Source organism: Rhineura floridana, chromosome 18 (assembly GCF_030035675.1).
Source record: "Rhineura floridana isolate rRhiFlo1 chromosome 18, rRhiFlo1.hap2, whole genome shotgun sequence".
NCBI classification, from domain to species: Eukaryota; Metazoa; Chordata; class Lepidosauria; order Squamata; family Rhineuridae; genus Rhineura; species Rhineura floridana.
Window position 1 is genome coordinate 24,693,346 of NC_084497.1, and position 18,441 is coordinate 24,711,786.

General features: G+C 45.5%; 1 protein-coding gene and 1 pseudogene across 1 annotated transcript in view; both read right to left on the reverse strand.

The window, feature by feature from the left end:
• SSU72 (SSU72 homolog, RNA polymerase II CTD phosphatase) overlaps nt 1-18,441 on the reverse strand; it is a 53,600-nt gene that overhangs the window by 32,221 nt on the left and 2,938 nt on the right. The window lies entirely within an intron of this gene.
• On the reverse strand, nt 11,146-11,263 carry LOC133372990 (5S ribosomal RNA; annotated as a pseudogene).

Sequence of the window (18,441 nt, forward strand, 5' to 3'; positions counted from 1 at the left end):
CAGTCAAGCTGCGCAACATGGCAGGACGGTTACAGAACAGTCATTCACCAAAGGTTCCACGATGCCCCCCTGCAAAGCATTTTGCAACAACTCTGGATCAATCACCAAGTGTTTTTCCTGTTAGAGTCCGACAGCATCAGTCAAGTCCAGCAGCACTGCAAGAGAGCTCATTCCACCCCTATGCTGTTGGGAAAGTGTACCCAGATGTTTTCTGTCTAGGCGGTACTGGAATTGTACTTAAAATGTTGTGTAGCCCGTATGATCACAGGGGTAATTCCTGAAAACATCCAAGCACGAGTCAGTGAATCACTGAATGTTTCTGAGAACATGAGTAACTACTGTTGGTAAAGAGTTTATTGTTATTATTGCTAGCTGTGTCATTTCTCAGAAATTGAACGCAGGAAAACAAGCATTTTGAAAATGCGTTAATGCCACTCACTGGCAGAACCAAGACGTAGATGTTGCATAACTGCTTACCACCAAAGAGTGTTACACAAGTACTACTGCTGAGGGAAGTGCTCTCTCCCACACAGATAACTACCACTTGGACACATAACCCATGCCCACTCTGATGGAATACCAAAGTATAAGCAGAGTCAAACAATAAATGACTGGATCCACATCGCAGAAGAAAATTAAAATCAAACTATTTTGGACTCGTCTTGAATACTACTCCCAGTGACTAAATAAGACTCCCATTGGTTGAAAGTGGGGCTCCTTATCCCCGTGTCCGGCAAAACCAGAATTACAGAAGGTTGAAAGAAATTCTGCTAAGTTACTCAATAAACAGAAACTATACAGGTCACAGAATTCAGCTTCTCCTTACAGCCAGAGTACAGGGTTTTGAACTTTTGGCACACACAGTCTTAAGGAATGAATGCAACATTCTACAATGAGCAAAATATCTTGCCTATTGCTCCTGACATCCAACACCCGCAAGCATTCAAAAGCCTCATGCGTTTCCATCTCACTGAAATTACCGCCTCCTTCTGCAGCATTAATTTGTCACGTTGCATCCACAGTGAAGCCAGACAGGGTTTGGAAGTCAGCTTCAAATCCTGCCTCTCGTTTAAAGCTAATCTTGGCTAGTGTCTGACATCTACACACGCCATAATTATATCACAATTAATGACTGGGGACCATGAACTGGTTGGGGAGCAATGCCTGTTGAATCAGACCAAAGCTCCATGGAGCTCACTGTCACTTTTCAAAGAGTGGCCAGCCGAATGCCTCCAAGAAGCCTCAAGCAGCGCATAGAAAGACACTGGTCCTCCCCAGCTGGTACTCAGTGGCATTACTACTTCTGAGCATGGAGGCTCTATTTAGCTATTACAGCCTCCATGAACCAGACCAATCCAATCCATCTGTAAACTGAAAGCAGTAGCTCAAAAGATCTGTTTCGTGTCAACTCCGGGCACTGACGTCCAAACTAAAAGAAGCCAGCACCAAGCGAAAAAATTTCGGACTGCACGGAACTTGTGACCAAGTGCTATATATGGCAAGATGTGTTCACTCAACGGGATTACTGCCCTACTATTACAGGGTGGGCAGTTCAACCCTAATTAAGCTTTGGTAACTAGGCTTTCAGCAATTACTGCATATCCTCATCTGCCAATGTAAGATGTGGTTCTGCATTCCCATCCTCCTGACAACTCAGAAAAGGCGTCTCTAGAACAGACTTGGACAATAAAGTGGGCTTACAGTGGGAGGAACTCCAGAGCCCACTGAAAGGGTGGAGAAGCTGCTACAGAAAGGCAGAACAGTACAAAGACAGACAGGGAGAGAGAGAGTACTGTTAAGACCAAAAAAGAGGGAAGTCATTTTAAAAATCAATTATGCCTGGTGTTTGTGCCAGGGCTGTGGAGTCAGAAGCAATTTTGGGTGGAGTCGGAGTCGGTAGAAATGTACCGACTCAGACTTCAAAATAAATTTTGATTGACAAATTTTTTAAAATATAAATTCAAAATGTCAAAGAAGCTTCCCATGAAGTCAGCTGTAGTTGAGCATTTCACCATAACTCAAGATGAAAAACATTTTGTGTGTCAGTGTATGACACAGGACCCAGATGAAGACAAATGCTGTGATGCCAAGATCAGCGCATATTCAAAATGCTCCTACGAGAGCTTCCAATTTAAAAAGACATTTACAGCGCTTTCCAGGGCTGTGGAGTTGGAAGCAATTTTGGGTGGAGTCGGAGAGTAGAAAAATAGAGGAGTCGGAGTCGAAGATTTGGTGTACTGACTCCACAGCCCTGGTTTGTGCACCATGATCAAGAATAGTGGGACAATCACAAAATTTCTGGTAATATCATGACGTCTAAAATCCAGGTTTTTTAATCCAGCCTAGCTCAATCTGGTTCTCTCCTAATGCTGGACTCCCAGCTCCCATCAGCCCAGGCCAGCATGGCCAACGGTCAGGGATTATGGGAATTGGGAGGCCAACATCTGGAGGGCACCAGCTTGGGGAAAGCTTCTCTTTAATTCTAGCACCACTTCCCAGCAGCTGAAGTCAAAACGGCAAGATTGTTTTAAGCAGGGCTGTAGAGTCGGTACGTCAAACCTTCGACTCAGACTCCTCTATTTTTCTACTGTCCGACTCCAACTTCTTCATAAATGGCAAATGTATATTAATTTATTAATTTTATTTTGAAGTCGGAGTCGGTACATTTCTACCGACTCCAACTCCACCCAAAATTGCTTCCGACTCCGAGTCCACAGCCCTGGTTTTAAGGCGCTCCTACCTAGCGATGAACTTACCTCGACGGGTGCACATTACAAAAGAGGTGATGCCCAGCAAGTTTGACGTCAAAAGCAACACAATTTGTGCCAAAGCACCTCCTTGTGCTTGTTTTTGCTTAAGTTGCCTTCCATCATTAACTCTCCATAAGCGACTAACACCCACAAGTCACTGAGAAGGTCACATACTAGTAACATAGTCGTTTGTCCTGTTTACTAAGATACAATATCCCGCATCAACACAAATCACATTTTGCAATCTGTTCTGAGTGTGTGTAGGCTATCATTCTGCATTTTATTCTAAAAGTCATGGATTTTTATTCTCATAGGGAGGGGGAAAGAGTTACACAGGGGAACTGAAGCTCCACCATCTACCTACTTAAAAATCTTCTTGGACAATCTCACTGGCTCTGCTCCGATTCCAACCAGATGGTGCCCATAGCCATACCACATATCCACAGCATACGGTCTGTGTGGTGCAGTGGCTAGAGTGTTGGACTAGGACCCAGGAGACCAGGGTTCAAATCTTCACTCAGCCATGAAGCTCGCTGGGTGACCTTGGGCCAGTCACAGCCTCTCAGCCTAACCTACTGCACGAGGTTGTTGTGAGAATAAAAGGGAGACGGAGGGGAATCGCATGCACCACCCTGAACTCCTTGGAGAAAAGGTTGGACATTTATTATTATTATGGCAGCTAGAAAATTGACTTTAAAAAGCAGTAATTCTCCAAAAGCTAAAAATCATATTCTGCATCTTTCTAGCCATAATGCCCTAAGAGAACACCATATCCATGTTGTTGTTATGTGCCTTCAAGTCGATTACGACTTATGGCGACCCTATGAATCAGCGACCTCCAATAGCATCTGTTGTGAACCACCCTGTTCAGATCTTGCAAGTTCAGGTCTGTGGCTTCCTTTATGGAATCCATCCATCTCTTGTTTGGTCTTCCTCTTTTTCTACTCCCTTCTGTTTTTCCCAGCATTATTGTCTTTTCCAGTGAATACCATTTCCATAAGTATGTGGATTTGCTGCGCTGCCTTATACCGAGTCAGCCCATTGGCCCACCAAGCACAGTATTCTCTATGTTGATGGGAAGCAACTCTTCAGAATCTCAGTGAGGGGCCTTTCCTAGTCATGCCAAGGACTGAATCTGGGAACTTCCATGTAAAGAGCAAGTGCCCGCCACCGTACTTCACCATGACTGTCTACGTAACCTTTTGTGTTGTGGGAAACAAGCTTCTCTCCTTCCAAGTCTAGGAAAGTTTTTCTTGGTGGGGGGGGGGGAGGCAGGGAAGGAATGGAAATGACATGTAAAACTGCCTTACACCAAGAGCCCAGTGATGCCTACTTTGACTGTGGCAGAAGCTCTCAGGCAAACCCAAAGATCCTTTCACTGGAGATGCCAGGGAGTGAACTGGGGACCTTTAGCATGTAGAGCATGTGCTTCGAATCCCCAAGCAATGGCCCCTTTTGCCAATTTATGCACCATTACCGGGAGACTTTTAACTGCTTGAGACAGACTTTTCCTTCCAATACATCTTGTCCTCAAGAATAATTCCCACAATTCCCCCAGTTTCAGCACCTCTCAGATTAGGCCACTAACACTTCCCTGAGCCCACTGCAGTGCAGGCTTCAAGTCACTCGTTTTGGAATCTGTGCATGACAGGCAGCGGGATTCAGCTTAAGCAGCCTAAAACAGGGCCAGACAAACACTTCAGGTTCTTAAGTGCCTGCATCAGCTTTCCAAGGAGAGGGAGGGATTCTCACACACATACAAACCCCCAAACCCAAAGGGGTCTGGGTGGCAGCAAAATACACTGAGCAGTCACGCTACTGCTAACAGTCCCCAAAATAGAAAATAAACAAGTGCCTGGGGGTGCATTTAATGCTTGTAATTTTATTTTCCATTCAATGGCTTTTCCTGCCAACAATGTGGAGGTGGTGGAAAGGAAGATGTGGGGGGAAGCAAGCAGGCAACGTTGTCATCTTGAGGCTGATTAATGTGTGCAGCACTGAACATCTTCCCCCCCCCCCCGCTTCCAATCTGCTTAGTCCTGGACCAAGCGAAGAATTATTCTTACAGAAAATGCTCTCAAGCTTCAAAAACAGGGGCCACCTCCTACGCTTACTGTAGCAGCATCACTAACAGCCTGGTTCAAACATCACATGAAACCAGACTGTGGCTTAGCGTGAGCATACAGGCTCTCAGAGAGATTGTGGCTGCTTTACTCCTTCCTGAGCTAAGCCTGGGCTTGGCTTAACATGCCCTCCAAAACTAGGGTTGCTGTTTAGCTGTCCTGCACAATCCATGAGCCATAAATCATAGGACAAACCTTGGTTACAGCTCACGGCGAGTCTGGAGAGCGAGAGAGCGCTAAACTATAAGCCTGGGTTAAACCAAGCCACAGCTTCGCTCGGCACAGCAGCAGAACACCCAGGAGGAGGAGCCAAGAGGCAGTGATCTACTCTCCCAGAGTCTGTACTAAGCCATGGTTTGGGCGATATCATGTGCAAACCAGGCCAAAATCTGTATCTGCAGAGGCAAGAGGAAGGTTATGCGGGTCCCCATCATCTGCCAGAGTAGCAAACGCTGGAACCTAGCAGTCTGCTTTACAGTCAGACCAATGCTCCATCAAATCCAGCATTGTCTGCACTGACTGGCAGCTGTCTCTGCAGGGTTTCAGGCAGGGCCTTCTCCCAATACTACCTGGGGAGCGAGCCTGGGACCGTCTGCACGCAAGGCAGATGCTTTGCCACTGAGCTCAGGCTTTTCCTTTAAGATAAAGGAACGTAGGAATCTGCCTTACACTGAATCAGTTTACTGGCCCATCTAGCTCAGTATTGTCTGCACTGACTGGCAGCAGCTCTCCAGGATTCCAGACAGGGAGTCTCTCCGGCCCTACCTGGAGATGCCGGGGACTGAACCCGGGACCTTCTGCATACAAAGCTACCACGCAGCTACAGCCCTTCTCCACTGGTGGGAATATGACATCATTCCCTGCCTCCCTCAATGGGAAAAGCAGCAAGGAAAAATCAGGCTGCCCTCCCCAACTGAACGTAAATGCCTACACCTCACTGGCATTGCCCCTCTCTTTTTAGTTCACAGGCTTAAAAGAGGCAGTGTGGTGCAGTGGTCAGAGTGTTGGACTAGCATCTGTGAGACCAGGGTTCAAATCCTCACTCAGCCATGAAGCTCACTGGGTGACCTTGGGCCAGTCACTTTTTCTCAGCCTAACCTACTGCACAGGGTTGATGCAAGGATAAAATTGAGAGGGGGAGAAACATGTATCGCCACCTTGATCGCCTTGGAGGAATCATAATCATGGACTGCCTTCAAGTCGATTCCGACTTATGGCGACCCTACGAATAGGGTTTTCATGGTAAGGGGTATTCAGAGGGGGTGTACCATTGCCTCCCTCTGAGGCTGAGAGGCAGTGACTGGCCCAAGGTCACCCAGTGAGCTTCATGCCTGTGTGGGGATTCGAACCCTGGTCTCCTAGGTTGTAGTCCAACACCTTAACCACTACACCACACTGGCTCTTTCCTTGGAGGAAAGGCAGAGTATAAATGTAATAAATAGTTAAAGGAAGGTAATAAATATAAATGCCATGAATGCAATGCCTTATAGCAGAGTCATGTTCAGAGTTGTTCATTGAATTGAGACTTGCTTTAGGGGAACACAGTTTTGTTCGAGAATCAAGATTTTTTTTTTTTTTTTTAAACAGACTAATGATGCGTGGTGGCTACTGGAGACTAGAGGAACTGTGGTGACTCAAAAGAGTTCCTGGTTTACAGCTCATTTCCCCCAGCAGGAGTCTTGGTCTGTCAAAATTTGAACACGCACAAAACACAGTGGGCATGCAGTACTTTGCAAAACAAAGCAGGAGGCTTCTTTTGTGAAACAGCTCTGCTGGTTTTTCTCTTTTGTCCCAATCGAGACGCTGTAAGGCGAGGTAAAAGACCAAAGGTATTTCTAGATGGGGGCCTAAGATGACCAGGTTTTGTTCAGGGATCACAAATGGGTCAGGGGCAATTGGTAACTTTTTTTAAAATCAAAATCCGATTTTCCACAGAAAGGGTAGATCCAAGCTAAATGGGAGGAGGGACAGAATACAGGCTGGCATTTTGATGCTGACAACATGGCATGGACTCTAAAAAAACCCAGAATATGGAAGCAGCACTATCCCACAACACCCACCCACATGGAATGACAAACTGCTTTGCACAGTTGCCTTTGGAACAAGCATTCATCTCTTATTTACCTCTGCCTTGCCAGGGGCTGCCCTCGGGGAGATGGTGTGAAGTGAACTCTCAAATGAGCTGTTTTGCATTTCCCACAGGACTGCAACAGGCAAAGGGCAAGTATGTGCCAGTGTCACCGATGGGAAGACAAATTCCCCAGTGCAGTTGGCACGATCATCATCAGAAGAAATTATATCCCAGTTAAAACAAACAGAACATTAGAAGGGATAGCAGCGTTGCACCCCTGTGCCAAACTCAGTTCTCCTGAAGATGGTCTTTCAAACTGTTTCAGAAATACAGCCCAGTTGATACGAGATAACAGCACCAATATGATTCTGCTTCTTGAACCTATATTGTTGGGATGGATCTCTGCGTGTCTGCAGAAAAAGAAAAAATAGCCTGAAAATTGTTCGGGTTGGAAGACTCGGCAATACTACATACAGTTGTTTAGTGAATAAAAAAGGGGGGTTATGCTATTGCCCAGAGACCCATCACTTCACGTGTTCTGGGACTGAGCCCCAGACCAAGTACCCCTAGCCCGAGTTCTAGCAAACAAGGCACAAGTTTGGAGAGGAGAGATACAGAGGAACTGCGCAGGGCTTTGCAGGTGTACAGATGCCACTTTGGACAAATACAAATTTTTATTTCTCCTTTGGTCACTTAGAATCCGAAGATGGGGCCTGTAACGATGCAACTGTGGCCATTTTTTCCTGTATGTTCCTTGGAAGGTTACGTACACCATTCACAGGTATCCCTCCACCACACCCCTTCAGCTTTTGGTTTTTCTATAATCCTAGAAAACTATAATTGCCAAGGGCTGAAATTAGGACATTTTTAAAAAAAGAAATCTGTCTCTGTTCAGCAGGCTCTACCTAACTTCTGTGAACTTATTTCCAAACTGCCTTGGGCTGCATACAGACCATACATGTAAAGGACATGGCTTCCCCCAAAGAATCCAGGGAACCATAGGTAATTAAGGGTGCCAGGAATTGTAGCTCTGGGAGGGGTAAACTACAGTTCCCCGGATTCTTTGGGGGAAGCCATGTGCTTCAAATGTATGGTGTGTATGCGGCCTTTGTCTCCTGGAAACTGTAGTTTACCCCTCACAGAGCACAATTCCCAGCACCCTTAACTACCTATAGTTCCCTGGTGTGTTGGCTTCCGAAGTCCACTCCACTCAACCCCATACAGGAGGAGAGTCTCCTGTGCTGTAGAATGCACCTTGACGTGGAAGAGAACCAAAGAAAATCCACGTTTTTGGCAAGATTGGATCCCTTCACCCCATCCTTTAGCCTAGCACAGGGGTAGCCAAAGTGGTGCCCTCCAGATGTGACTGGACTCCTGTTTCCCATCAGCCACAACCCAGCATGGCCAAAAGTCAGGGATGATGGGAGTTGCAAGTCCAGCGACATTGAGAGAGCACCATAGTGGCTACCCCGGCTTAGCAACAGAGACTGCAAAAACAGAACTACAGGGGGTGGAATTATTTATTTATTTATTTAATTTGTATCCCGCCCTTCCTCCCAGCAGGAGCCCAGGGCGGCAAACAAAGCACTAAAACACTTTAAAACGTCATAAAAACAGATCTTAAAATACATTAAAACAAAACAGCATTTAAAAACATTTTTAAAAAAAACAACTTTAAAGAAGAGTTAAAAACATTATTAAAAACATATTAAACAATTCTGACACAAATGTAGACTGGGATAGGTCTCAACTTAAAAGGCTTGTTGAAAGAGGAATTGTTATGCAAAGTTAAGAACCACCAGCCACTTCTGCTATCCCAAGAGCAGAAGATTACGCCCTGAAGTGCTTCACACACCAGGTCCCAACTGAGATTTTTTGAAATGCCACAACACTCCAAACTGGTGCAACAGCCACTGGCCGAGGACCCAGCAAGAGCACCACACGAAAACGCTCCTTCTCTCTTCCCACCATGACGTGCACAGACACTCATTCACGCTCCTAACCATGCCACAGGACATAACGCAGCACTGTTCCATAAGCTGAGAATGCCATCCAGAGAGAACATTGCGTCTCATTCCAAATGCAAATCATAGGACTAATTATAGGATGCGAGAGACGAGTCAGGCTTCACCGAGAATGGCTTACAGATGGACATCTGGTGTGACAACTGAACGCACACATTGCAGTAAGTTTATCTGATTATGTTCCGCCTTCAGTGCTAGGTTTTTAAGCAGCCGCCACCAACAATGGGGCCTCTGTTATCCAGCAACAACAGCTTGAATGCACCAAATCTGGTTCTGCAGACTAAAGGTTAACAGCTTTCAAAACAACAGTGGAGGAGAAAGCAACACGAGAAGGGGAATTCACTCCCCTTAAATATCCGACAGGTACCATCTCTGTTTTCTTGCTGGCACCTACTGAAGATCTTCCTCTTCCAACAAGCCTTTTTAGAGATCGTATCCCAGTCTGCGCCTCTGTTTGGAAATATTTTGTTATTAAGAAGTTTTGTTTTGCTTTTGACAAGTTTTGTGGTGTTTTGTTTAACACATTTTGTTATGTTTTGTTTTTAAGACGTTTTGTTTTATTTTTAAGAAGTTTTGAGTGCTTTATCATTTTGTTTGCCAACCTGTGTTTCCTTTGGAAGGAAGGGTGGTATATAAACTTATAAATTTAGGAATAAATAAGCATATAAAAAAACCCTAAGAAATTAAGCCTCAGCAAAGCAGTCCTCAGCAAAGACATCTACACGAGACTAGCAGTTAAACAATAGATCAGCTTGTCTAGAAAACCTCCAGCTGTGTATGCGTTTTCCCATTTTTGCATGCCTGGCCTTCCCCAGAACCAAATACTACCTTCCTTTAAGGCCAAGTGTGGGGAACCCCAGGCTCTGAAGCTGAAAGACGTCTCCAGGACACAGCCTGAAAGAACAGCCTTCCAGGCCTCGCTGTCTGGCCCTCAGGATTCTCTCCAGGCCTGACCAGGCTTGCTTCACACCCTCCTGAGTGTTTTTGCCTGCCTAGGAGGTGAACTCCGATAATGCCTCTCACTTGTCAGAATGGAAGATAAGAGAGGGGTGTACAGAAACAAGCATGCTGGACAAAGGCAAAATTTACATTTGCTGCTCTGCCAGCTTTTGCCACTGGCCCTGCCCACCACTGGTACGTGGCCCTCGGGGTGAAAATGGGGGCAGGTGGCAGAGGCAGATCAGTGCCAAAAAAAACACATTTGCTTCTATCAATTGCAAAGCAAATGGAGAGCACAGAACAGCGTGGGAGGTGGGTCCTGAGCCCTCCTCATTGCCCATGCCTTCCTCCCCAGACAGTGGAGTTCTGCCAAATGGGAGCCTAGCTGTGAGCAAAGCAGACAACCTTCTCTCTGAAGGCCCTTCACTGCTTTTAAAGACGTGGGCTTTTCCCTTTTCACTATCAGGTGGACTTCGGTCCTACAGGTGTACTCACAAGCATCCTGGCTGCTTTGCTTGCTGCCGTGTCAACCCAGAGATCCTGTTCCGGCGAAGTGGCAACTTAATTAATGCTAATGAATGGACTGGACTGCCTTCAAGTCAATCCTGACTTATGGCGACCCTATGAATAGGGTGTTCATGGTAAGTGGTATTCAGAGGGGAGTTACCATTGCCTCCCACTGAGGCTAGTCCTCCCCAGCTGGCTAGGGCCTGCTCAGCTTGCCACAGCTGCACAAGCCAGCCCCTTCCTTGTCCGCAACTGCCAGCTGGGGGGCAACTGGGCTCCTTGGGACTATGCAACTTGCCCACAGCTGCACAGGTGGCAGGGCACGTAACCCCTGAGCCACTCCCTGTGTGATGATCTTTAGCTGACCCTTGACACCCAGGAGACAGGAGTGGGGATTTTAACTCACAGACTCTGGATCCCAGCCAGGCTCTCCTCCCCACTGTGCTATACCAGCTGCTAATTAGTGCTAAAGACCTCCCAAATTAATTAGTGTCCCTTTTAAGTTCTTCCTCCCTGGGAAGCAAGGGCTGCAATTCATGCTGGAATTATCTCCCCATCTGTGCAGCCAGAAATCTCTACCACATCTGCAAGCAACTGTAGGGTGCAGCAGGCCGACAGCAAAGTCTTCACTGAAGTAAAAGTAGAACTAGTTACTTCAGATGCACATTGCTCTTGTATGCCTTCAAGTTGATTCCGACTTATGGCAACCCTATCAATCTTGTTTGGATATATTCATAGGCACCCGGTATTTCCAGGCGGTCCCCCATCCAAGTATTAACCAGGCCTGACCCTGCTTAGCTTCTGAGATCAGACGAAATCGGGCGTGCTTAGGGTAGTATGGCCATAGGCAGATTCACATTAAGCAGCTCATAAAAGTAATTTAACTTATTCATTTCAGACAAAAGTAGTCAGTCAAGCAACCCATCTACATGTGGGTGTCACAGATTTACTCAAGAGGCGAGCCTAGTAAACAACTGGCTGTTTTGGTCCTCAAAAAACTTTTAGATATGCCTGGCAACATTGTATGTATCCTAGGCACAGTGGCTCAATTCAGACACTATGCCAAACTATTGGCCAGAGAAACTAGCACAGAAGACTAAGGTTTGTAATGGATGTGCAAACCATTGCTTGGGTGTAACATCTGAGTTGGCAGCCATTGTTGGCCATCATTCCCATCTCCCAAGGGCACTGTATCACAGAGATAGGAGCGAATCGATGAAGCCTAGTGCTGAGGCTGGAAATAAAAAGTAGGCAAGCATCTCTAAACCCTGATTTGCCTGTTGCACCTTTGGAAACCATGGCTTGGGTTCCAAACTACAATAGGCATAAATAACAGTTCAAGCACACTGTAGAAACTGACCCAGGAGATCCACAACTGAAAGGGAAAAGTATTCCCAGGGCAAGAACTAATGTTTGGGGCAAGACAACTTTGTACAGCTTTCATGGTCCAATGGTTATATCAGACTAGGAGTGGGGAGATCCAAGTTCAAATCCCCACTTAGCCACAAAGTTCACTGAGCGATACTGGGACAGTCAATATCAGTGCAGCCTCCTTCATAGGGCTGTTAGGAGGATAAAATGGGGAAGAAAACATTAAGCTCTTTGGACGCAAAGGCAGGATACAAATCTAATAAAACACTATGTGGCACATTAAAACATGAGAAGCAGTCCCATTACAGGATTGCCTCTGTGTCAGGGAACATGTAGACTGCAAACAGTACAGGGTTGTGTCTGCCAATAAAAAACACAAGACAACCTAGTGAAACAATCTGTTCACCTGACAAACTGTAAAAACAGTCAGAGCCAAAAATAGCTAGGTGACGTTTTCCAAGGCGAAACAAATGTAACAGAATTATCTCTAGGACTGATTGTCATCTTATTCTTCTGAGCAGTCTCTTATAGCAGGTCAGGCAAGGAAAGAGCGGTTGTTTAGGCCTCATTTGAGAGATATTGTCCTGGAGACTCACCACAGCAGTTGGGCCTGCAGAACTCCCAAAGCCCCCCCCCCCAAGGTAGCAGTCAGGTACACAGATAAACCCAATTCCAACTCCTTCCCACGCCCTAAAGGGGGGGGGGGAAATCAACATTCCCTTGGAAGGGGAAGAACTGGAGCCAAACAGCAGGGGGAAAAGAAGAGACCAAGAACAACAGGGACTGGAGTGGAAAGTAAGTATTGTCCATATCCACAGGAACTCACTTCCCCTCTGCCTCACACTGAACTCCTGCCATCCTCCCTCTCACATGCACACACGCTCCTCTGCCTCAATACTCTTTCCCTCAACATCCCACCCCTCTCTCACATATACAAGGGAGAAAACAAGGGATCTGAAAGCAGAGGAACTGCTGGTAGGGGAGGCAAGATGCTTCCACCCCTTCTCACACGGGAACAATGGGGCCCGGGGTATGTGATCCCCACATCAATGGCTTTTGCTGACCACACAATCTGCACACTGGGGCAGTGCGTGTTGAGCTATAGGTTTAAGATTAGATGTTCTTTGGGGGGAGGGTGTGCACGTGCGTACGAGAGGCAGACAGAATTATGAGCAAATAACATCTCTGACGGATTTACAATTATCCTTGCACAACAGAGATGCTGAGATTAGAAAGAGACGTCAGAACAGAAAAAGTCACAATCTTTAGCCTATATAGCGGTCACATACAGGCTAATGCTATGGCATTTTAAAAAGCCAACTGGTTTATGATCTTAGCTACTGTAGGCAATAAGCTAGTGGTCAGTGTTGGGACTGAGGAAAGTGATCTGGTTGAGCAGGAAGTTGGACTAGATGGCCTTATAGGACCCTTCCAACTCTATGATTCTAACCCATACTCAGCAATGAAACTCACTGGGTAACCTCGGCCAGTCGCAATACTCCAGTATAACCCACCTGTCTGGGTTGTCCTGAGGAATGGAGTGGGAGACCAATCATGTATGCCACCCTCTGCTCCTTGGAAAAGCAGGATTTAAAAGAAATAAGAGTAAGAAGCACCCAATAACTCAGAGCCATTTATTTCAAGCATCTGACAAAATAAGTGCCTATAGAAACTAAAGCAAACAGGCTGCAAAGCACCACAACAGTAACTGTGATTTTTAAGTGAGCGTTTGTTGCTTAGAACTAAGGATGTGACAAATTCCTGCCATACCAGTGCAGAGAAGCAAGCGTGCCATTAAACACAACCTACTCACATCCATCCAGAAAAGAGATAAGACATTTATAGAAATCTTTTGATGGCAAGTAATCTTACATCATCTGCTTAAAAGAGCACCAGCCTGCAATTTCAGGACGTGATTCATCTTATACAACTTACATCTTGCTTTGAAGCCTGTTTTAAAAAGTACAGAACACCTTGTACATGGAAGCTGTTTCTAATGCTCATCTGAATTGCAAGAAGAGTGCATGTTCTCAAATCAAGCAGGTGGTGGGTGAAGTGATATCCATTAAGTCAAAAAATTCCTCTATAAGCTACAATGGAACCAAAATCAATCAGAATCTCTCAATGAAGTAGTACAGGCAGCCTAATCCACTAGACACTTAACGCTGGAGTACCGGATTCAGGACTACCCAAATTCCTCAAAATATGTGGAACAAAACAGGCTTGACTCAAAGTAGTCTGGTTCTGGTTTAACTGGCTTGTTTATTAGGATAACCTCGTAATGAACAAGCCAGGTCTCAACAGTTAAAAAATTCCATGCAGGTGAGAGCATACGCTGATGGAAGAGAAATGAACCACTCTGTCACTCCTCCTACAGCCCGCTTAGTTCCCATGCCAGAGATGGAAGGCAGCCCCCTTGCCCTGCAGCTTGAATAAAAAAAATTAAAGTGGACTGGCAGAGGAGTGTTGGAAGAAGCAATCCTTCCTTCTCCTCCCACCCAACTTCGTAGAGGACAAAGCTTTTTGCTGGCCTGCTGAAAGGCTAGTACCCGGAGTTTCCATGTTGGCTGCAGAGGGGATGTCCCCTCCTCCATGGCCAGCATAGTAATGCAGGCTATGAACAAAATACGTGCTTTTGTGGGCTTATTTACAAGGCAGCATGAAGTAGTGCTAGGCATCACACTGACATGGACAGTCCATCCCCTCATACACATCAACAAGTGGCAAAACAAGATTACGGTCCAATGCAGACCATCTGTCCGCCTCCATTCTGGTGCCCTGATTCGGTCACTCCATTTCTGGGTTGCTCCAACCACAGATTGCAATGGTGTCGTAATAACCGCCAAACCACGGCTTGCAAACCCAGCTCAAACCATGGTTTGAAGGTTATGGCTAAACATAGTTGAAAGTCAGCATAATACAGAGTTGGACTAGGTCTGAGATGACCCAGGTTCATATCCATACTCAGCCACGAAGCTCACGGGATGACCGTGGGCCAGCCACACACTCAGCCTAACCTATCTCACATAGGTTGTTGCAAGGAGCTTCTGGAGAAAAGTGAGGCTACAAGTGTAATAAACGAAGGGTTGTACCCAACTAACGTTTGCTCAATGTCAGCCCACTGAATTCAAAAGGTCAACTCTGAACAGGACTAGCATGGGATACAGCCCCAACACAGATGTCACAGAAGCTATGGTCAGAGCAAACCTGGAAAGCCTAGGCTCCCTTCTGGGAGGAAGAGCAAGATAAAAATTCAAATACAAAGAAGTAGTTATATTTTACTTTTTAGTGTGCAATAGGCATCATTTTAAAGACTATCCAAGCAATGGCCTATTGAAGATTTCAGCAAAGCAAAGGACAGAAAGCACCCCTAGCTATGAAGAAACAGAAATTCAAATTTCAAGCCACATTATTTTATTGCACATTTCATAGGTTGTGTTCTCTTTTGTAAGTTCTGCAAGAGCTTTGCCTGGAAGCAATGTATAAATCTCTCCCCCCTCAAAAAAATAATAATAATCAGAACTAACATGGGGCTAACACAGGACTCGGAATGTGGTCTTCCTTACCAGTAAAAATATACTGCTGCTAAGCAGGGACACACACACTTCCAAAATGCGGGGAATTTTGCCAGAACTGGCTTACATGTATGTACCCTTGAGAGTCAACATTTGCCTTCGATTATCCTTCCTGGACGACAGCTTCCAGAACATCTTCACAACTGTGTTCTGTAGTCTCAAAGAAACAGCCAGTGTGGTATAGTGATTTAGAGTGTAGAACTAGGACCCAAGGAGGCCAGGGTTCAAATCCTCACTCACCCACAGAGCTCAATGGGTGATCTTGGGCCAGTCACTTAACCTACCGCACAGGATTGTTTCAGTTCTTGGAGGAAAGGTGGGATATAAATGTAGGTAATAAAAAATAAATACTGACGACAAATTAAACATAATGTACCCATCAACCCACTATGTTCACATAAAAGTGTGTGCGTTTAACTTATTCATAAGCGCACAGATCAGTCAGTCATGGCACTACATGCTGACTAAACAGTTTTAATGTCCACCTTAAAAGAACTCCCCTCAAAATGCAATACAGATTTCAATTTTCCTTGGAGGAAAGGATTAAGAGCAAATGGGGGGGGGGGGGAGGAACAGATCAAATCATAGATGCCCTGTGGCAAGACCACTTGATTCAATGCTGTGGAAAAAATTTTTTAAAAATACTTCACTCTTCTAATTAAAAGTTGCCAGGCGGACTAAACGTTCTGATCTAGAATCATGGGCAAATGATTTCATAGAGATTCTTCTGGCTGCATGCCCACAGGGAATTAGACAGGACAATCCTGGGCTAGAAAGACCTTTGGCTCTTACTTCCTTATCATCTAAAGATCCATGGGGGAAGGGAATACTGGAAGTTCCTGCTGAGAGCAAATGGCCACTGCTGGTAAATAAGCAATCGCTCTCTCATGGAAAAAAGTAGCTTCCTCTTCAAGGAAAAAACCACACCCACATGAGCTTCAGGCAGCCCAGTTCTTTGGTCAAAGTGCGTGGGGAGAGATGAAGGTGGACAAATGGGAGTGTTTTAACAGCAATCCTACACACAGTCCTATCAGACCAGGGTGATCAACAGTAAGCTGTCTAGTTGCCTTTGGCCAGGGGTATAGTCGACCATGGTCTCGGGGGTGGGGGTCTTAGACCCTCTACTTTTTGGGGAGCAGGGTCGCTATGTCTTCAGCATCCTATGAGACAATCTGCAAGAAAGCGGAGTGTGTTAGCCACTGAGAAGAGTCTTCTAACATGCTTCCTTGTCCTTTCCTGCTGATTGGACCTAATCAGAGTGAAAGGAGGCAAGTCATCCCTTCAGAAGACTCTTTTCAACAGCCAACACTCTCCCCTTTCATGTGTATTAGCTCCTAGGGATATCTGTTCTTGTGGGAGAAGGCATTAGTAAGGATCTCGTTCTCAACCCAGCAGCAAAAAAGGGGGCGTGTCTGTGACTAATATGAAGGGACCCCGCACAACTGAATTCGCTACTGCACTACTGCCTTTGGCACACAAGTATGGCCCCAAGGGGCTATGCAGAACAGTCATATGGAAGCTGGTTTTTCTTTTTTCTCTTTGGTGACTAATGACCAACACGGGTACGTGAGATCAGGTAGACTATTAAACATGTACATAAGATTCATTTTCAAAGCTGCAGTGAACAAAGCAAGACTTCTGAGTAAATATGTACAGGATAAGGCTGTCTGCAAGCAACGCTCAGATCCCAAAGTTATTTCTCCAACAGGAGAGTTCACTTTACAGATGAGAAATATGGGATTCTTGACAGCCAGGGGTAATATTGGCGCTTGCCATCCTCTAGCAAGCAGGATGTCCAGTGGAAGCCAGCTTCAACATAATTATCACTAGAGAACAGAGATGAATGATCTCACGTAATACAGGGAGCAGAGGCCAACTAATAATAATCAGTTATTACAGCTAAGAGAATACGAGACAACATGAGGAACAGACATGTATCCTGCTTTGGGATGGCTGTAGTACCCAAATATGAAGGGGAGGAGAGACTTCTTCAGGTGACAACAGAAAAAACCAATCTTGTCGGTGGGTGAATCTTCCAGAATGAACCAGTGAGTCTACCACCAGACAGAGACTTGCACACTCCATTCTAGCTAGCTGGGGAAGAATGGCTAGGATCCAAACCCCATCCCTGGGCACTTCCACATGCTCAAGGGCCCATATTTCCTTCTAACAGCTGCCCTTCATAGCGTTCACTCCAAAGGGAGCCCGATCTTAGTGGACTTTTGGAGGAGGTGACAAGAAGCAGGGGGAAACTCCACAACCACCACCACCACCCTAATGTATGAGCAAGCCACCAAAAGCTGTTTGGATCCTAGCCAACACATACACACAGAGGAGGCCAAATAATCAACAAATCTAGCACAACCTGAACAAATCTGAACACTTTAAGCAAAATGTAAATATTCTTAAGCTAAATATTGAAATTTAGAGTCACTAAGAATCACATGATCCTCAATGCTGGGTCATTTATTTAATCAAGCAGGAAACATTTCTGCAGTTAGTGCCTTAGATGTTCATGGGTGCCTACTTGAACAACTACAAGTAATAAAAAAAAGTTAGTTACCTAGACACAACCTACTGCACAAATGCTCAAGCAACAAAAGGGTAGACCTGTTTCCTCCATCCAACACATTTGGAGCAGCAAAACATTCTAATGTGTGTCAGTCACAGTTCAGTAGGGAGCAAAATATTAATCGTTATTTGAAACTAAATTAATGCAGATTTAAGACACTGGACTCATTTCCTCGATGCCAAACAGAATCTACATTTGGTATGTAATGCGTGTGTTGTGTGTAAACTGCCCCCCCTCGCATTCCCAACATCCATTGCATGCCACTAGAATATGTCAAGGCATTTTAATGCACAGAAATGTGAACCTTTTCAAAAATATATGCAACAGGTAATAATTAAGAGCAAGGCTAACAATGCTAAGAAGCGTATGAGTCAGAACCCTACAATTGGTCCATTGTTGGGAGTGGCTCCCAATCTCCCACCCCCAACCCTGGCACTTCTGCGCTGTCTGGGGAGTAGTACTTAGTGAGTCAGGCTAGCAAAGCTCCATATCATTAAGCGTTTCTAGTA